Source organism: Ictalurus furcatus, chromosome 16, assembly GCF_023375685.1.
Source record: "Ictalurus furcatus strain D&B chromosome 16, Billie_1.0, whole genome shotgun sequence".
In the NCBI taxonomy this organism is placed as follows: domain Eukaryota; kingdom Metazoa; phylum Chordata; class Actinopteri; order Siluriformes; family Ictaluridae; genus Ictalurus; species Ictalurus furcatus.
The window spans coordinates 20,539,575-20,561,765 of record NC_071270.1 but is presented as its reverse complement, the minus strand read 5'-3'; the positions used below and the strand labels follow the sequence as shown (position 1 = coordinate 20,561,765).

The 22,191-nt window shown below is 41.4% G+C and overlaps 1 protein-coding gene across 1 annotated transcript in view; it reads left to right on the top strand.

The window, feature by feature from the left end:
• The first annotated feature begins 18,813 nt into the window (after positions 1-18,813).
• cntfr (ciliary neurotrophic factor receptor) overlaps positions 18,814-22,191 on the top strand; it is a 183,318-nt gene continuing 179,940 nt past the window's right edge. Inside the window, exon 1 of the mRNA XM_053646065.1 lies at positions 18,814-19,334. The gene's annotated coding sequence lies outside the window, so the exon portion shown is untranslated. The remainder of the gene's footprint in view (positions 19,335-22,191) is intronic.

Sequence of the window (22,191 nt, the reverse complement as noted above, 5' to 3'; positions counted from 1 at the left end):
ATAGCATCAACTCTCTCAGACATGCACTCGCTTTGTCTCTGGAACACTTTGCTTTTCAGAAAGCCAGCCTCTACTCGCTGAGACATCTCACGTTTTAGTGCTGGCTCGCAGCAGGAATGCATGTCTGGGTCACAGAGAGGAAGGATGGACTGCTGAGATCTACGAAGCTCTTTGTATTGAACTAATGGGCACGGAAAAATGACTTGGAAAAGCCTGATCTGACCTCAGTGAGGGTCATCTGCTCAGAAGAAAAGAAAAGTTTCCTTCATATTGTATCTCTTTATATTCTCAACATATATATATATATATATATATATATATATATATATATATATATATACATGCAGCTTTAATGTAGCTATTGCAGATGCAAGCACTTGTACACATCTTATGAAACAGAATTTTCCCAATCACTTTCACCTGATGTTTACTGCAAGCATGTTAGCTAACATGACTTAATAATAGCTAATTACATGTGGATGTTTCAGATAATGCAAGCTAACAGATGTTAAAGAAACAAACAATTAAAACCATACCTCTGGTGTTCAAACATGATCGAATGCTGATTTTCACGATTTCTTATGATCACATCACATTTTTGCATCGCAGTGCATCGCGTCATGATGTATCGTTACACCTTTAATATATATTTAACACCTCTGATTGAACACAATTCTTCTTATGGCAACTGCTTGCACCAGTACTTTATCAATATTCTTTTTAATTCTTTTTATTCTTTTTGATCCCATGCACTTAAATATTGTTGTTTTTTTTGTTTGTTTGTTTTTTTTGTTTTTTTTTTGTAGATTCATGACACATAATTCCGATGAAATCCATTTCAGTTCCAGGTAGAAACATTACAAAATGTGCAAAAGCGGATGAAAGGGTGTTTTGTAGTAAAAACAAAACGAACCTCAATCTAACATCTACACAATCCCCCTCCCCAAAGTGGTCAATGAAGGGTATTTAACTGTAATAACATGTGCACAAGGATTGCTTAATGTGTTCATATCTATATAGAACAATAGTTGATTAATTCCAGTTTTAAATGTAGAATTTTGAATCTTTTGAAAAGGTATCAAGCCTTTCCATGTCAAAGGGATCGAGTTCAACTGAAGTCTTTGTTTTTATGTCAAGTCAAAATTCTGCAAACAACACTGGCAAAAATGAATATATTACCAATTGTAATCGTTTCCAAATCACTATAGTATAATCCTTTCCTTTACTTTTACACTATCCGTTGTTAACCGGATGAGGATGGGTTCCCTTCTGAGTCTGAGTCTGGTTCCTCTTAAGGATTCTTCCTCTTAACATCTTAGAGAGTTTTTCGCCTCACACCTCCAGGGTCGGGGGTTCGATTCCCACCGTGGCCCTGTGTGTGTGGAGTTTGTGTGTTCTCCCCGTGCTGCGGGGGTTTCCTCCGGGTACTCCGGTTTCCACCCCCAGTACAAAGACATGCATGGTAGGCTGATTGGCATGTCCAAAGTGTCCGTAGTGTATGAATGGGTGTGTGAATGTGTATGTGATTGTGCCCTGCGATGGACTGGCACCCTGTCCAGGGTGTACCCCGCCTTGTACCCGATGCTCCCTGGTATAGGCTCCAGGTTCCCCGTGACCCTGAAGATGGAAGATGGATGGATGGATGGAAAATCTGTATTCCATGTTTCTGTAAAGCTGCTTTGAGACAATGTCCATGGTAAAAAGCACTATACAAGTACAATTGAATAGTGATAACATTAACCTTTGCATTTGGTGGCATCACATTACACCATCCTTAAATATGTTACTCTAACAGCATGCGCTGCCGTCTTTTTGCCGTTCTTTTTTTTTTTAATCATTTATTATAGAACAAAGTGTTGTGTTCTTTGTACATGTTTCATTAACTCTAACAGATGTGTATGATTGTGCTGTTTGTTTAAATCTGAATTAACACTCCATATTTAGCATTAAACACATCACAGTGACAGTATGCATTTCTTCACTTCCAGGCCTGACTTAAAGTTCTTAGTGTTCTTTTTTCTTTTCTTTCTTTCTAGGTCAGCAAATTGAATTTCAACACATGCCACATCGTATTAGAAATTTAATTTGAACTCAACTTTATACTTTTGGTATAATTACCTTTCTAAATAAGTCGCACCCTGATAAAGACACACACAAGTCTTTCTTTGCACCGTGGCTAATTTTAAAATTCCAACCTTTTGTTGTGCTTTTTTTTTTTTTTTTTTTTTTTTTTTTTGATTGAAGAGCATTTTCTCCAGGCCTGAGAAAGCAGCTCGGTGTTATCTTCAGAAATGGGAAAACACAAGATCTGGTATTCAAATGACTTTGTGTGAAAAAATCTATGTGAAGATGGGCTTCATTTCAGAAGTCGACCGCAGCAGTGGGTTTTTTTTTTTTTTGAAGTGCTAAAATTCTCCGCTGCTCGGCTTAAATTAAAACCAGATGACTTGCCGCAGCAGTGACCGCAGCACACCCGAGCAGGAACCGCCACTTACTTTTCCCATCACTCGTCCAACCTCTAACCTTAAACTTTCCGAAATTGGAGAGTTAAAGAGCGGTCGCATTATTCCGACGCATTAAAATGATGTTCCAGTGCGTCCTCGAAATGAGTCACCTTTTATGGCCACTGCTAAAGACATGCTGCTGAGGTCGTAAAACATGTTTAGCACTGGATTGCACATAAATCAGATCCTTACTGAGGGTTTGCCGGGGTGTTTGAAAATGTGTTTGGGGCACTGAGACATCCAGCCTTTCCTCCGCTGACTAATTCCCTTCCCTCAATGAAATTAACTCCCTTTCGGTCTTTTAGATTCACACTGCAAACTGGTAACACTGAGAGGGGGAGAAAAACTCCATCCAGGGGAATTAAAGCAGCCCAAATATTGATGCTCACTAAATGCATGTCAGAGAAAACCGAGATTGAGTTCATATGGCATGTGAGCTGCAGGGTAGAAACGCAATCTGCTAATGAAATGTAGCCTGTACTGCAACGTCTACACTCTCTCTGTCTGTCGGTCTCTCTCCCTTTCTCTTTCTGTCTGTCTCTCGCTGTCTGACTGTCTCTCACTCTCTTTCTCTTTCTGTCTGTCTCTCTCTAACCATCTTTCTGTCTCTCTCTCTCTCTCTGTCTGTTTCTCACTCTTTCTCTTTCTGTCTGTCTCTCTCTGTCTGCCTGTCTCTCTCTCTTTCTCTTTCTGTCTGTCTCTCTCTGTCTGTCGGTCTCTCTCGCTTTCTCTTTCTGTCTGTCAGTCTCTCTCGCTTTCTCTTTCTGTCTGTCTCTCTCTGTCTGTCTGTCTGTCTCTCTTTCTCTTTCTGTCTGTCTCTCTAACTGACTTTCTGTCTCTCTGTCTGTCTGTCTCTCACTCTCTTTCTCTTTCTGTCTGTCTCTCTCTAACCATCTTTCTGTCTCTCTCTCTGTTTCTCACTCTTTCTCTTTCTGTCTGTCTCTCTCTTTCTGTCTGTCTCTCTCTGTCTGTCTGTCTCTCTTTCTTTCTGTCTGTCTCTCTCTGTCTGTCTCTCTCTCTTTCTCTTTCTGTCTGTCTCTCTCTGTCTGTCTCTCTCTTTCTCTTTCTGTCTGTCTCTCTCTGTCTGTCTCTCTCTTTCTCTTTCTGTCTGTCTCTCTCTGTCTGTCTGTCTGTCTCTCTTTCTCTTTCTGTCTCTCTCTCTCTGTCTGTCTCTCTCTCTTTCTCTTTCTGTCTGTCTCTCTCTGTCTGTCTCTCTCTCTTTCTCTTTTTGTCTGTCTCTCTCTCCCTGTCTGTTTCTCATGCTCTTTCTCTTTCTGTCTGTCTCTCTCTCCCTGTCTTTCTGTCTCTCTCTCTGTCGCTGTTTCTCACTCTCTTTCTCTCTCTGTCTGTCTCTCTCTCCCTGTCTTTCTGTCTCTCTCTCTGTCGCTGTTTCTCACTCTCTTTCTCTCTCTGTCTGTCTCTCTCTCCCTGTCTTTCTGTCTCTCTCTGTCTGTCTGTTTCTCACTCTCTTTCTCTTTCTGTCTGTCTCTCTCTGTCTGTCTCTTTCCCTCTATCTCTTTCTTCTCTCCTTCTGTCTGTCTCTGTCTATTCCTCTGTCATTCTGTCTCTTTATGTCCGTCTCGGCCCCCTTCTCTCTTTTGTCTTTGTCTGTCTCTCTTTCTCTTTCAGTCTCTCTTTCTGTTTCTCTATATCTGAATTTCTCTCAGCCTCTGTCTGTATTGTTTCTCTCTCTCTGTCAATCTGTCCATCCGTCTCCCTTTCTCTCTGCCCAACTGTCTCTCAGCCCCCCCCTACTCTCTCTGTCTCTTGCTTTCTGTCTCATTCCCCCCTCTCTCTCTCTTTCACTCACTCTCTCTGTCTTACTGTCTTTCTCTCTGTATTGCTCTCTCTGTCAGTTTCTCTCTCTTTCTCTCTATGTCTCTCTCTGGCTTTGTCTGTGTGTCTTTTTCTGTTCCTCTCTATGTCTCTCTCTGTCTCTGACTGCCCCCCCCCCTCTTTCTCTCTTTCTGTGTCTGGTGGGGTTGGGTCTGTGTTTTATCTTTGACCAAGTTTTAAATATTTTCAGACGTCTCTCTTTTTTAACCCCCCCATCACGGTGGGACTTTGCCACGGAATGTGTCAAGCTCAGAAGTTGTGGTTAGGCCCCTACACACACACACACACACACACACACACACACCCCTGTCTTCAACACTACATGTCTTCTACCCTCATCCACTTTTGATGTTGTTTGTGGTCTTTAATGTGCCTCATCTGGATGAATCGTCTGCTTCCCCTGTATCATCTCACACAAAAGAATAATCCAGACACAATATTTCAGACAGTGTAAAGCCACACACTTATCAGTATCATCATCAGGAAGTAGATAGTACTTTTCTTTCTTTGTTACATTTTACTAAATACAAGGAGACACTTAAAACACATAGGGCATGATTCGAAATGCAGTCAAGGACACGGTGACCTTGTGAAATATTGAAGAGATAAATGTTTGCAAAAGAGAAGTTGAGAAGTGTCTGTGTGTGTGTATCTGTGTGTGTGTGTGTGTGTGTGTGTTGGTTTGAGTAATATTTCCATAACCACTGTGCCAAAATTACAGTTTGAATGTAACCTGTAATTACATTTCACCTTTAAAAGCTTGTGGTGATGAAAAATAAATAATTACAGAAAAATGCAGTATGTCAATATTAGCTGAAAAGAGATTGCACTCAACTGTGCAAAAGGCAACATCCACTCTGAGCTCGGGCCGAATTAATTTTAAGGGACATGTGCAAAACATTGTGGCATTACGGGGGAAGGTTTGAGGCGAGATATTACTGAAAACCAAACATTCCTGTCCTCCCACAGGAGAACTGCATGATTCACATTGGATTATTCAAAACCGGTGGTGTATCACATGTAAGTCCTGTTTCATTGCATTTTCAGCAAATTTCTTCCAGCCTGCATTAAGAAGATGTCATCTCAATCTAGGACAAATCCCGAGCCCTGCTTTTCCTCCAAACTGCCAAATGTTGACCTTGTGTGGCTGTAAATATCAGCATATGTGGCTTGTTATTTTCTATGCCTTCTAATTGGGATTGGTTAATTCACTGCATTATATGTAAAGACCAATTAACTGCAGAATGAAGTCACTGAATGTGTTATTGGTCATGATTTAAGACTTTCCCTTTCCAGAACCTTCACACTAACCGTCCCTCAGCGGTGGAATGAACAATCTGAACAGCAGAATCTGTCACTATCTTTAAAAAGACCCACCTCTTCCGTGAGCACGTAACTAACCCCTAAAACGCCAACCCCACATTATCCTTTAAAAAATTAAAAAATACTCTGGCTCTTACACCTCTACTTTTCTTCTCTAGAACTCAATTAAAAAATCTTGTATGGTAGCACTACTTGTATTGTTCTCTGCTTGATATATCACTTTGCTTGTATTTCCTCATTTGTAAGTCGCTTTGGATAAACGCGTCTGCTAAATGAATAAATGTAAGTAGCAAACTCAGACAAATGTTTATATTCAGCTGTTAAAAACAACATGATGTCATCACTGCAAAGTTGTAGCAATTTAACAGGAATCAAGTGGGATATCAAGATTAATCTTCAGAGTGGTGACCTTTTCTTATGACGTAATTGACAAAACCTTGAATTCATAGGAATTGCTTGTTAGATCAGGTTAATCTTTGGTAGTTTGTAAAACAAGGGTTCTTCTTAGAGGGCGCACGGTGGCTTAGTGGTTAGCATGTGAGCATGTTTGCCTCACACCTCCAGGGTCTGGGGTTTGATTCCCGCTGGGGCTGTGTGTGTGTGTGGAGTTTGCATGTTCTCCCCGTGCTGCAGGGTACTCCGGTTTCCTCCCAGTCCAAAGACATGCATGGTAGGCTGATTGGCATGTCTAAAGTGTCTAAAGTGTCTGTAGTGTATGAATGGGTGTGTGTGTGTGAGTGTGTATGTGATTGTGCCCTGCGATGGACTGGCACCCTGTCCAGGGTGTACCCTGCCTTGTGCCCGATGCTCCCTGGGATTGGCTCCAGGTTCCCCCGTGAGCCTGAAGAAGGAATAAGTAGTAGAAGATGGATGGGTTCTTCTTAGAAAAGATTGGTGTCATGGTTTCCACTTTAGCATTGTGGTTCCCATGGCAGTAAAAAACATGTTTGTTTTGGTTCTTGTACTGGTCCTGTCTCTGCCAATGTCCTGTATTGGGTTTGTTACCTGACTGTGTTCACCTATTCGGTGTTTCCTACTTATTATTTTTCCTATTTGGACCTTGATTTGTGACAGAATTGTCGAAAAGTCTTACCATGCATTTTTTTCCTAGGCTTTGTTTTCTTGTTTCCCAATTCCATCTGGTTTTCGATGGATGGAAAAAAGAGACTTGAAGATTTGAAGAATCTGATTGACTAGGTATCCGTCATTTGAATTCCAGGCTCGTTTGGCTTCAGCTATCCTTCGGTAGATCGGATGCTTAACGTATTAACTTCCCTCCACTGGCTTCCTGTAGCCGCCCGCATCAAATTCAAGGCCTTGATGCTCACCTACAAGACCTTGTCTGGAACAGCACCCTCCTACCTCAACTCTCTTCTGAAGGCTTATGTTCCCTCAGGCAATCTGCGATCGATTAGCGACCGACACTTAGTAGTGGCTACTCAGCGTGGCTCAAGGTCCCTTTCCAGAACCTTCAAATTAACTGTTCCTCAGTGGTGGAATGAACTTCCAACCTCAATCCGGACCGCAGAATCTCTCACCATCTTCAAAAAACAGCTAAAGACCCACCTCTTCCGTGAACACCTAACCAACTCATAAAATAAATAAAAATGAATAAATAATAATAATAATAATAATAATAATAATAATAATAATAATAATAAAATAAATAAAAATAAATATTGCACTTACACCTCTACTCTGCGCACTTTGCTTCTTCTGGAACTCAATTAATGGATCTTGTATGGTAGCACTACTTGTATTGTTCTCTGCTTGATATATCGCTTTGCTTGTATTTTCTCATTTGTAAGTCGCTTTGGATAAAAGCGTCTGCTAAATGAATACATGTAAATGTAAATGTAACTTCAATTTTTTAAACTTATTAACTTAGAAGTGTTTGTTTTTATGATGTGAATTTGACTGGATGGATATCTGACAAATCGTTCGACAAATTGTTGAATCTCAATTTCTGAGCGTTGAAAAAATTTGTATACCGTAGCTTCTTGATTTTATTTTAACACGTGAATTTTAAAATCTGAATCGCTGAACACTGAAATAAATTCATTTTGAATTTCACGGAAGTTCATTTGAAACAAATGAATACCAATGTGTGTTTGTTGAAGCTACATTATATATGCTATATCAATGCTATGAATTCAATGGTGTTAAAATTTCGTTATGAATAATTCAGGGGATTTTAGCATTCAGATCTTTGTCTGTTTTTTTTGCTTCCATAGACTCTTGCATGTGTTATGACTTGATTGATTGTAGATTATTCTTGTTTGACTTTTGCTGGTTTTACACTATATGATTTTTGGCCTGATTTTGCTGATGCAGACAAAAATCACACATCATAAAATAATTATTTTGTCATGAGATCGGTGGACTAAGAACGCATAATATGACATGCTTACTAGCAGCAAATGTAGCACCATTGAGATCAAAGACAGCCGACTACAATATCCAGGATGTCCGCAAATTCTGATTAAAATCTCAGAGTGTGAGTGCTGCTATGACTCGCTGCTATATCTAAAGGCCACCAATAGGACATCATAGGATGATGCAATACTTATGAAACAGACAGAAAAAAATGGTATTAGTATAAGTAATGAATTATTAGTGATATTTTTCTTTATTTGCCGGTCTATAGTAAGATGATCTTCATCATATGAAATGGCAAGAATATGTTATCGCAGTGTTCGTTATGCAGTTCAGTCCAAATTTTTTTCTGATCATCTCATACAGTGACAAGTAATGATCTTTAAAAAACTGCTGAAATTGCACTGGTCTAAAACTGGTTTTCGCCTGCCTGTGCTTTGACCCCTGTTATGGACTCTGATTATGATTTTTAGATACGCTCAAGGGGGGCACAGTTAGCAGGTTTGCCTTGCACCTCTAGCGTTTGGGTGTTTGAATCCTGCCTCTGCATGGAGCATGCATGTTCTCTTCGTGCTTCGAGGGTTTCCACTGGGTACTCCTGTTTCCTCCACTTTTCCAAAGACATGTGTTGTAGGCTGATTGGCGTTTCCAAATTGTCCGTAGTATGTGAATGGGTGTACATGGGGCAGCTGTTGCTCAGGTGGTAGAGCGGGTTGTCCACTAATCGTAGGGTTGGCGGTTTGATTCCCAGCCCACATAACTCTACATACCGAAGTGTCCTTGGGCAAGACACTGAACCCCAAGTTGCTCTCCATGGCAAGTTAGTGCCTTGCATGGCAGCTCTGCTCCCATTGGTGTGTGAGTGTGTGTGAATGGGTGAATGAGACACAGTGTAAAGCGCTTTGGATAAAAGCGCTATATAAGTGCGCCACCTACCATTTCACCATTTACATTTGTGCCCAGGCACCCCATCCAGAGAAGTCCCCTGGCTTGTGCCCAGAGTACCCTGGGATAGGCTCCAGGTTACCCCGTGACCCTGTGTAGGATAAGCGATATGGAAAATGGATAGATGGATGGATGGATGGATGGACAGAACCCAAATAAAGGACATACTGAGTTTATGCACTTGCATTCTCTCTCTACTCAGTGCATGTAACAAAGTGGCCTGACATTTGATGTATTCCTTGAAAAGCTACAGTTGGACATTATCATTTGTCAAGGGAATGCTGGTCAAGCATTACAACTTCTTAGGAATTGCATCTATATACAGATATCAAACCTTCCAGGCCACCCTTAAGCCTTTTAAAACCTTTCTACCCCCCGACATGTTTCAGACTGAGGCTGGGTCTGCATGAGAATGAAGTGTAGATTATTGCAGAGGTGATGTTCAACATGCGCAATACACACAACTCCTTCATTATGAATCAGTCCAGGCTATTTGTTATTGCATCTAAGTGGGCTTTCAAAGAAATTTGGAAATAGACTTCAAAGCGTCTATGTTAGGAGGACAGAAGATGAAACATGCACTAGCTCCTAGATAATGGCCTTGCTTTTGAATAATGCTCATGCCTTGCTCTTTTTTGCCACTGACAATAAATTACTGACATAAATCAGTGCACCAAAAAAAAAAGGAACACAACAGACCCTCCAAACCAGTGTCAGTACAGAGATAGTACAGATGAGTGTATGTGTGAAACACATACCTCTGAAAGATAATATTGCAGTGAGGAGCATCACATCTTGTTTAGCTAAATGACTCTACATTCATTCATTACACAACTCGATGCTGGTGATGCAATAATTACTCAGCAGTGACCTTGTCATTTTCTCCCTCTTCCATTTCCATCAACTCTGCTTATCCGAATGCAAAGGTCATAGACTGATCAATGCCAATGTGTCATCAGATAAATACTAATATGTCCCAGAAAACAAGTCACTGGAGTTGTTGGAGACTTTCCCGTAATTAGTCTCTCATTCTCATTACCTATGGATGAAACATTCAAACATCCTGTCAAGTGATTTCCAAAAGGTGGATCATTATTATTTGTCTGAGACCCCCTAGCTAATTTTATTCACAGCATTATTTCTGGTCTCTCCTTGGAATTATCAAGAGCGATGTCAAACATGTAACATTTCAGAATGTCTAAAAACTCTCAAGCGCCTTTTATCTGAGAGCACGGCTAACGTCGCAACGTTTGCGGTTCTATGATTCCAGTGAGTCCAAATCCCATGTTCCCTTACATCGTGTACTGTCTTTCATGCCAAACGATTAATTTAACAAACACTGTTGCTTGTAGGAAGCGTATAATTAATAATTAACAGTCATACTGTGGTTAAAACATTTCAAATGGATATCACCTTCTCCAGTAATGAGTAGAGCACAGTTCAGTTACAACAATAGAATAAGATAATTAAGCGCAATAATAAATATCGCCACATACATTTGGAAGGCCGTGTAATAAAGTAGGCTATTCGTCATATCCGTCATACTGCTCATATTTGTCACGTAATGTACGTAATGGAGGTTAGGACGGATACAAGGACAGATAAGAGGTTTATTAAAGAGAGACAGGCAGACAAATCCAAACTGTGAAACACTAGTGTACGTTCAAAGCGACTGTAGACTATTCATTTTCAATGAGAGCTGATGACATGAACGGCAGCAACCATTGGCGATTAGATGTGTGAGTGTCCAGCAATGGGACAAAGTTGAGAAAAGTTTAACTTTATGCAAATGTGGAGTGACTTGGTGTAGCAACTACCAATGGGATTGAAGACAGAAGAGCCCACGTGAGCCGTACTCTCCCGTGCTTGCTAGCAGAAGGAGTGAGGCTCTGAGGCCGACTTGAGCGTCTCTGGTGCCTGGAAACGAGCAGCGCCAAGCTGGACACTTCACCCAGGAAACATGGAGGTTGTGGCCGAGCCTCCATGTAAGCTGGGCTAATTGGCGCTTGCGCTTTCACCACAGATAGATGGCCACAATGTCAAAGAGCGCACACTGCTTCTTCTTCAAATCATGGGATATAATGCTTGTATACACTGGTGAATTTTATATACAAACACTCTCCCTCTAGAATGTTTCATTTTAGCTGCAAGAAAACTGATTTGTTATCAAAAGTGGAATGCTAGTTACGGCACCCATGTTACTATGGCAACCAGTAGTAGGAACGCCTACTGGCGACTTCATAGTACAGTGACTGGTGGCTTGCAGTGATAAAATCATTGTATGTGTAGATGTAGCATTAAGGCAATGAATATTTTTTTGCTGTACTGAAAAATATCAAGACACCTCTGTATTGTATCGTTACACCCATAGCATTTTGTTATCTATCGTCCAGTGTTATGACAACTGTTCCCAATATATTTCCTCCTGCCAAATTTGACACTAGATTGCAGATTGAGATTTATTAAGACTGTCTATAGCAGTTTTAATGAACCAGGCCAGACAATAAAGGAATTAAATCTCTTGACACATTTTTGTGGTGAAACTTTATAATGATGTAATGTGCAGGCAATGCAATGTGCAAGTCACCCAAAACTTGTTTTGAAGAGCATTTCATTTCTATATTGAGGAATAAATTGCTCGATGTGGCATTTAACCGGAAAAGAAAATGTCATTAGACAACAACAAAGGTGTTGGAACACAGAAACATGCGTACACTTTTGCCCCCATCAACGAATCCCCATGTTATGAATATGCAAATTGATCCCAAAGGTGCTCCCAATACCGATGAAATGGTTTAATGACCACAAGTCAAGTTTGATGAAAATTTCAACAAATATATTAGAGCAAACTGTCGCAATGGCAGCCATTTCTATCGTTTAAACTGAAGTGATGAAAAGTATTTGCTTCAGTGGGGCATTGAAAATTTGTGCTGTATTATGCTGGATGAAAAATGACCTTAGCAACAAGCTAGCATAAATGTATCTCAAGTGCATGTAAGAAAATACAATTAATTGTAACAAATAAGCATTTCGATATATAATTTTCATGTTTCTTTTGGGGGGCACGGAGGCTTAGAGGTTGGCACCTTTGACTCGCACCTTCAGGGTTGGGGGTACAATTCCAGCCTCAGCCCTGTGTGTGTGGAGTGTGCTTCAGGGGTTTCCTCCAGGGGCTCCAGTTTTGTCTCCCCATTATAAAGACATGCACTGTAGGCTGATTGGCATCTCAAAATTGTCCTGTGTGTGAGATTGTGCCCGGTGATGCGTTGGCACCCTGTCCACAGTGTCCCCCGCCTTGTGCCCCGAGTTCCCTGGCTCTCCATGACCCTGTGTAGGGAGGTTTCTATTGCTACCCATGCACACAGTAGCCCCCTCTAGTGGTGGCTGGATGGCATCTCAGACACAGCAGTAGTTTAATTAATTAATTCATTCATTACTCATGGACCCAGGAACACCGGGCACGATGTGGGAACACACCTGGAATGAGACGCCAATCCTTCACAGTGGACCATATACAATCCACACTCATTCATATCTAGGCACAATTTAGAGTTACTAATCCAACTGACAAGACTCTGGGAAGTGTGAGGAAATCGGGAAACATGGAGGAAACCCGCCCAGACACAGGGGCGACATAAGAAACTCCACATGTGCTCAGGTTCGAACCCTAAAAGTGAGTACACCCCTCACATTTTTATAAATATTTGATTATTTCTTTTCATGTGACAGCACTGAAGAAATGACACTTTGCTACAATGTAAAGTAGTGAGTGTACAGCTTGTGTAACAGTGTAAATTTGCTGTCCCCTCAAACTGAACACACAATCATTAATGTCTAAACCGCTGGCAACAAAAGTGAGAACACCCCTAAGTCAGGGGTGTCCAATCTTATCCGGAAAGGGCCGGTGTGGGTGCAGGTTTTCATTCCAACCAAGCAGGAGCCACACCTGATTCCACCTGTTTAATCAGCTGATCTTGACTTTCAGTAGACACAGGTGTGGCTTCTGCTTGGTTGGAATGAAAACCTGCACCCACACCGGCCCTTTCCGGATAAGATTGGACACCCCTGCACTAAGTGAAAATGTTCAAATTGGGCCCAAAGTGTCAATATTTTGTGTGGCCACCATTATTTTCCAGCACTGCCTTAACCCTCTTGGGCATGGAGTTCACCAGAGCTTCACAGTTTGCCACTGGAGTCCTCTTCCACTCCTCCATGATGACATCACAGATCTGGTGGATGTTAGAGACCTTGTGCTCCTCCACCTTCCGTTTGATTATGCCCCACAGATGCTCAATAGGGTTTAGGTCTGGAGACATGCTTGGCTAGTCCATCACTGTCACCCTCAGCTTCTTTAGCAAGGTTATCATGCTGGAATACTGCCCTGTGGCCCAGTCTCCGAATGGAGGGGATCATGCTCTGCTTCAGTATGTCACAGTACATGTTGGCATTCATGGTTCCCTCAATGAACTGTAGCTCCCCAGTGCCGGCAGCACTCATGCAGCCCCAGACCATGACACTCCATGCTTGACCGTAGGCAAGACACACTTGTCTTTGTACTCCTCACCTGGATGCCACCACACGCTTGCCACCATCTGAACCAAATAAGTTTATCTTGGTCTCATCAGACCACAGGACATGGTTCCAGTAATCCATGTCCTTCCAATAATCCATGTCTTCTTTAGAAGAGGCTTCCTTCTGGGACGACAGCCATGCAGACCAATTTGATGCAGTGTGCGGCGTATGGTCTGAGCACTGACAGGCTGACCCCCCACCCCTTCAACCTCTGCAGCAATGCTGGCAGCACTCATACGTCTATTTCCCAAACACAACCTCTGGATATGATGCTGAGCACAGGCACTCAACTTCTTTGGTCGACCATGGCGAGGTCTGTTCTGAGTGGAACCTGTCCTGTTAAACCACCGTATGGTCTTGGCCACCGTGCTGCAGCTCAGTCTCAGGGTCTTGGCAATCTTCTTATAGCCTAGGCCATCTTTATGTAGAGCAACAATTCTTTTTTTCAGATCCTCACAGAGTTCTTAACCATGAGGTGCCATGTTGAACTTCCAGTGACCAGTATGAGGGAGTGTGAGAGCGATGACACCAAATTTAACACACCTGCTCCCCAGTCACACCTGAGCCCTTGTAACACTAACAAGTCACATGACACCGGGGCAGGAAAATGGCTAATTGGGCCCAATTTGGACATTTTCACTTAGGGGTGTACTCACTTTTGTTGCCAGCGGTTTAGACATTAATGGCTGTGTGTTGAGTTATTTTGAGGGGACAGCAAATTTACACTGTTACACAAGCTGTGTTTTACATGTTTTTTTTTTTTTTTTTTTTTTTTTACAATATCCATATTGCAAATAAGGTGCTAAATCCACTTAATAAAAACTGTCAGCCTGATCATTCCTCAGACGTTGTGTGTAGTGCAGCAGGTGGTGGGATTTTATACTACAGGGTGTCTCAAATGTCTCCATACATAGGGGGCTATGTTTGCCAGCACCACATTGGTTGTGCCTTCATCAGTGGATGTTCATGGACTTCCACTCCGCGGTTGGTTCGCAACACTTCCAGGTTTTTTTTTTTTTTAAATTGTTAATAATTTGCCAACAATGTTGTGTCCATCGCAACCTTGCGACAGCTTCCCGATCCAGCCATGAGAATGATTTCAGTGTGTTCTTCTTTTGTCAAAGGCATGCATTAAAGGCTATCTGAAAATATAAACTAAGTATTAAACATTTTAGAAGACTTTTTATTACAAAGTGTTAATTTCCCCTATGTATGGAGACTTTTGGGACACCCTGTATAGTTACAGTAGCAAGATGTGCTACACAACTGTAAAGTGCATTACGTTTAAAAGACACATAACAAATGAAAATATGGTTTGCAATTCAATGAGCCGTGGATTTAGGGTTTTTTTTTTGGTTTTGGAACCTATTTATCCACAGGACATCTGACGATCTGCTCGTCCCACACCATATACCATTGTACATAATGTGTGTATAATGCATATGTACCTACTGTATGTCACAAACTCATGACTGTTAATTGACTAAATGCTTCTGAAATGTGATGGCGTGTGAGTCTATGCATGTAAAGGCATTCGAGATGGAAACACAGAGTGGGTACAGGGCTCAGATGTAATGCTTCCACCCAGGCACAACAAGACAAACTTCCAACATTGCTGCTGCGATTACATGGCCCTTGAAGGAGAAAAGTTCAAAGCATTCATCATGGCCCGGACCCGGAGTCTGACAGACATTATTGCACTAGGAGCGACTTTTGTCAGGATGACAGTTTCATCGTGTACTTTGGCTTGTTGCTTTCAGTCTCAATACACTGAAGGGCTTGCAGCAGTGCTTATAGTAGGTGTCCACACTTCATAAGTGGCAGTAAGACAGATACGTAAGGAGAGATAGTTAACACACAAAAAAAAACACATTATGCGGTACTAAACAATGTGATCTTGTTAGAATGTAGGTAAACTTTGAACAAAGATGATGTTTTCATGCAAAGTCATGAAATCATAAGCGAAGGTACAAATGGAAACCATGGTTCTAACTTCATATCTAACATCAAATTTCATATCATTTATGACTTGGATGTGTGAAATCTTAGGACTTTGCAAAAGGAAGGAAGTTTGTTGAAATGCTGTGCTATGGCTGGTTCTGTAGATGTATACGTGGTGGTGATTAGTGACTACACAAACTTTAATAATATATTCCCATTATTGAGAGAAATGCATTCAGTTTTCTGAGTGAGTCATCAGTTTAGTCTGCAGTTTGGGAACACTAATAAAAGATGGATTCAGACTCATTATATTAAACCCGCAAACAAGAAACACACCGTTTAATTACGACTACATCAGATCTTGAAGACAGATTTACAACCTGAATCTGTGCACATTCGTAACTGATGATAATTCCTTTGTGCTTATGGATTAGGGCATTGGTTTTGCCAGCAGGCTGAGTTAATGTGGATCCTTTGCTAAAATGTTGAATGTATTTTTATCCCCCTAACAATTATCAGTTAGGATTTTTTCCACACCAAGAGTTTTCATGTGTACACAACATGCTGGATGTTTTGGTATTGAGTGACGTAGAAATCCAACTTCTTGCTCTTGAGATGCTTACAAAATATTTATTAACAACGATATTCATATTCGGCTGCACCTTCAGGGTTGGGGGTTCGAATCCCATTTCCGCACTGTGTGTGCAGAGTTTGCATGTTCTCCCTGTGCTTCATTGGTTACCTCCGGGTACTCCGGTTTTCCCCCAGTTCAAAGACTTGCGTTGTAGGCTGATTGGCATTTCCAAATTCCAAATTGTCCTTTGTGTGTGAATGTGTGTGTGATTGTTCTCTGCTATATGTTGGCATCCCGTCCAGGGTGTCCCCCACCTTGTCCCCAGAGTTCCCTCGGATAGGCTCAGTGATATTATTTTACACTTGTTCTTTTCATATAACAGCACCTTCTGAAGTAATTTTTCCTCTTATGCTACAGTTAAAATGACAAAGGTTAAAATTGAAATTTATAGCTATTATTAATGTTGTGGAATATTCGAAACACAAGTTAGTTCCTGTTATCGCTTGCGGTATAACAGTTATAAACTGTCACAGTCATTCCTTCAGCCTCCAGCCTCTCTATTTTAATCTTTCTGGAAATTAATAAGACAAAAACAAACAAACAAACAAACAAACAAACAAAAAACAACACAAATTGTTACAGAGCAACTACAAAGCAAATAAATAAATAAATAAATAAAACAGATCCTTTTTCATACTGTTGTTACAAAGCACTGACACTGGAGACTCCTTCCATAAATGTTAAATAAACATATCTTTACAGAAAGCTTTAACAATTAGACTTTTTTTTTTTTTTACATACTATATAATAGCACTTAATAAAAAAAAACAATTTATAACAGATTTGGATTATGTAGATTGTAGATTACTGCGAATGAGTTGTTACTATAGAAACTATAATGTATTAGAACAAGTGCCTTAATATGAACCTGTGATTTGAATTGAATTATAGCTGGTACTGCTGTCAGAGCTGCTGATCTAGAAAATGAATCACTTACTTAGCAATCAGATTGGAGAATTCAACAGAAACAGTGGTGTAATAGATTATAATGCAGTACTTGTAAAGTAATCCTTAGTGCATTTGTTGCAATTTGAATCTGTAAGTACATAGGAACTGATAATTTAGTTAGTTTTCAGCACAGAATACTAAGAAGAACATATTAGTTGCAAGTGAGACCAAGATGTTTCAGTAATTCTCTCAATACATGGGTGAGAATGCAATAAGTACAGGTAACAAACGCACTGTTATGGTTTTACCATTATATAATTATTTATTACCGGTTGTTGGAAATGTCCAAATATGGATTTCCACCTTGAGTAATGTTGTATATCTGTTTTTCTTTTACACATTACATGCCATATACTCCCATTTCAACTTACAAACTATACCAGGGCTGTTCCAAATATTAGTTACTATATACTTACTATATAATTACTCTAACTGACCACAGTAAATAGTACATTCTGAAGGGCAGGACTACATTTTTTCATTTAGTACTGCCCTTCAGAATGTACTATTTTCTGTGGTAAAATAAATAAAATCTTTAAGCAAAATAACAATTTACACCAGTCATCCTGTTCAAAAGTTTACATCCCCCTGGCTCTTAATGTATCGTGTTGCCTTCTTGCACCTTATGTAATAGTCGTGTGTGAGTCCTTCAGCTGTCCTCAGTGTGAAATGATGGATCACAACATCATATATCCGCTGTTGGAAAGGGATCAAATATGCAGAAGATGCTGGGAAAGCAAAGAATGTGCAAGACCTGGAGGATTTTTCTGAAGAACAGTGGGCAGTTTAACTGCTCAGGACAAACATGGGACTCGTGAACAACTATAACAACAGACAGTATTAAGAATAAAGCGTTTGTAAACTTCTGAACTGGTTCATTTGTGTGAATTCAGTTATTATTGTGGACTATATATATATGTATATCTTGTGGACAATATGTAAACATCTGTTATGTGAAATAGCTTATTCAGGGCAGGACTAAATTAAAAAAAATGCAATTTTCACCATTTTTTTTTTAATGATTAACATTTTGCAGATTCTGCAAGGTGTATGTAAACTTATGACCTCAACTGTAAGGTCAATAGAGTAGTAGGGGACAGTTGGAGTTAAAGCTTATTAGTGTGTTTATTGCAATTTGCCTTGCAGACAGCAGAGGGCTCTAAAATTGACAAACGGCTCCTTTAAACCTTTAATTATTATATGTTTACTGTATATAAAATGACACATAGTATATGTATAAATGTGCTCAGTCTTAGTCAACAGAAGACCAGCACATGCTTTGTCTCAGCCTGGCTACTGAGTTGCCAATCTTTAATTCGCAGCCCTGTTGAGCTCAGTGTATTGATTTGTAAATGCACACCATGTGTGTTGATCCGAACTGGATGTTCTGCCTTCTTTCAACCCCTTCATGAGAGGCAGCAGACTGGGGGGTCTGAGTCAGGAGTCAGAACATCTCATAGATGCGGCTTAGCCTCTTCATCTGCTGAAAGACATGGCTGAAGAAAAGAAGGAGAGAAACACAGAGAGTGGAAAGGGCGACCGAGAGAGGAATGCCATGAGCGCAGTTTTGATGGACGGAAAAGAGGGAAGGATTTGAAGGAGAGTGTTAGTCGTTCTTGGGATTTATACCACACAGGAACCATCTACATTCTCTTTATTCAAAGGAAATTACCTTACAGTATAGTTTATTTTATTGGTTGTTTACAAATCATGTGATGTTTTTTTATGAGGATATATAGTCAGTGATAAAGTATAGGAAGCCACCTGTTTTAAAACACATGATGGAGCACTTCCTAGGGTACTTAAGTACAACCCAACACTGTGCTTTCAGCAAGTGTGAGAATGTATGCATGTGTGTGCGTGTGTGTGTGTGTGTGTGTGTGTGTGGTTTTCACGCAGCATACACTTCCTGAAACAGTGGCTAGGGGGTGCACTGTGGCTGGAGGAAGGAGCATTAATGTATTCGTGCTTGGCTGCTGGGAGCTGGTCACATGGGGAGGCTGAGCGAGTTTAAAAGTGCTTTAGCTCCCCTTCAGACAGAGCAGTGTGAGCCACCAGTTAAGACACACACACACATACACAGCTACACATAGACGCGTGCAGCACACGCCGTGCCTACAGCTGAGCAACTTTGTATGCTGGAGCGTCACAGAGACGCAAACTGGTCTGCATATACAGATACATATCTAGTGTCTCAAGAGGACAGGAGACAGTGTGGAAGTGAGGGACAGAGAGGAGCCGGAGAAAGCATCTAAGTGAGTACCTTGCCTTGCACTTTTTTTTTCTCCTCTTGTCTTTTATTCTTGGGGTGTCTGAGAAGAAATGTGCACGTGGAGATGTAGGTGGTTGGTGATTTTGGACAGGAAGGACGGTACAGGCAGTGCGCACTTGTCAAGATTTTCAAAAGCTCTGCCGATGGATGGTTTCTAGACGCCTGTCAGCGGTCCTGACTGACTGTAATGGCAAAGCACGTGAGGAAGCGATATGAAGGGATGCCATCTAAGAAACGCGATACGTGCCTTTTCTGAAGAGAGAGAGCTAACAAAAGTGGAGGACTAAGAAGGGAGCGACCGAGCGAAAAGAAAAAAAGAAAAGAAAGAATGAATAGAAAGAAGGGGAATTAGAGTGAAAGTGTCAGGGGCATTGAAAAGCTCTGACACTGGGCAGACAATTAGCCATGGATTCTGTTATCTGTGGCTTTTTTGCTGCTGCTGCCCTGAAGGCACGGGTCAGGGGAAGAGCTGACCCGGTGTCAACACTCCTGCATGGGACCCATTATCAAGCCCTGATTGATTAGTTTTAGCGGAAATCCCTTCTTCGGCACACCTCGTCCGCCTTCTGCTGCTGGCTCTGTTCTTTAGCTGCTCGACTTTGCTGTCCCTTCATTTTTGGATAGACCAAGTTGATTCTGATGTTTCTACTACCTATGTATCTTTTTTCCCTCACGCTTGATCTTTAATCTGTCTTTCTTAAGCTGTCTGTCCATCTCCATCTTGCCGCTATTCCCTGAGTAGTCTCAAGTCTTGCTGTAAAAGCAGTGGACAACATTGTATGCGATGTTCTGCTTATATACACCTCCTCTCTTTCTTCCCCTTTCTTTCAGGTTTTAAATACACTGCCCTCCCTGCATAAGCCTCTGTGGGGAGTAGGGGCATTAACCCGACTAAGTTGACAGTGCTTTAACGACTCCCTGTTTCATGCCTTGTTGAGGGGAATGAGAGGAATGTCTGAAAGGGCGCAAGACACCTACGAGGCTCTTCTCCCTCCCAGAGCAACCTTTCTATTCATAAATCCCTCTCTCTAAGTCTTTAACAGAGCTGCTGCTTAGTCTCCAGGTCTCTTGTGTCATTTGGGCAGCGAAGTCTTACAACGTGCATCTGCTTTGACTAAGTAAACAGTGAGAGTTTCAGTGCCAGGATGGTGGATGCTTCATTAATTAGGATTAAAAACTTGTTGAGGAGCTAACCACACTTAGAATTGCATGTTCAGAAGAATCAGAGTCATGCTGTCGGCTAGAACGGTATTGCTGTGACCGGTTGACTCTCAAAGGGGTCCAAGCACAGGCCCCATGCCTCACAGCCGTACCCTCTCTTCTCTAATCTCGCCATCCCACCTCAGAGCAGTGTTTATGGTTTAAACAGAAGAAAAGTAAAATAACACTACCATAATATTTCCTTTAACATACTTACCCATAGGATAAACATCCTTAAACAGATGTCGGAACGGAGGGCGATCACAGGCGGTGGGGGGTACACATGCTCCCCCTTTCTAACATACACAAATTCTACAAATTAGAAGCCGATGCTGGAGGAATCCGCCGCTTCTCACCTCTCCAGCTCTTCGTTTCACGTTTTTACCTTATATATTCTGATTATGAGTTTCTAATCATTCTGCTGGAGCACTACAACGCATCTGTCTACATGCTTGTACAACTCCACCTTCCATAGCAGCTCCGAGTCACCCACCAGGTGATCAAAGCTGGTATGAATATGCAAACCCTTAACTCAACTCCTGAAGGGGATCAGATTCGCCTCCCCCTTCAAGCTAATGAATCCCGGAGCTGCATGAAATCTATTATTCTATCCATTTAAATCTCCACAATGCCCTGTCTGTTAGCCCAGTCACATCACTCCACTTCCTGCATTACAATAAACCCGTTTAGCCAGAGTATCCGACTAAACCTGAGCTTGCACGTCAGCGGCGTATTTCCATACCTCTTGACAGGGATTCCGCCGCTACATCGCCTGCAGTCACTCTAAATGAGAACGACTACTTTGTGCTCCTCTTTAGAGTGATTGACTGGTCCAGGGGAGCCGTGTCTGGCAGTCACAAAAGCATGTACGCAGTGAGAGCTGTGCATGCTTATAAGTGTGTTCAGATGATCGTCTTTGAAAAGTCAGCTAGCAGTCACACTCGAGCTGTAATTGCTTTGCAAAAAAAAAACAAAAAACGTGTGCAACAAGCTCTTGGTACGAATCACCACCTTTTATGTTTGTACACTTACATTCCTTTAATTACAACTGCTTTCAGTACTTCTAGCACCTTCCTCATTTCAGAAACGAATGCTTGAGGATGTGAGACTCAGTGCTCAGAGTGCACCCAAATAGTTAGAGCACAAAAAAGACACGAAATGGTCCCAGCCCCAGAAAATAGCGAATCTACTCTGTGGCTCTCGCATGGGCTTTTAATCTATTAAACGCTGAATCTTAAGACACTAATCAATGTGGCCTTTTATATTTCCATTACACCAGTGAGGTAAGTGAATAAATAAAGTGTGCAGTCACAGTGGAAGGCCTGTTCGGCGCTTAAAGCCTCTTTAGTACAGTTCCTTGCTCCGTAGCATGTGCATTAGCTCAAATCACATTAGCGCCATAAGATGCCCCTTATTTGGCCGATTTTGTTTTTTTTCCCCTCTCTGATAGAGTGGCCACAACATTCGTGATTCCACATTTGCTAGCAAGCACGCTCGATTATTAGTGAAAGGAACGTGGAGGTTTTCAAGAGGGGAGACGATGTTAAGTACCGGATGGAAAGCAACAGCTCTCTTAATTGCATTTGCATTTTCCGCTCGGCACCGGAAAACGCCGGAGTGAATGCGCACGAGTTCATTTC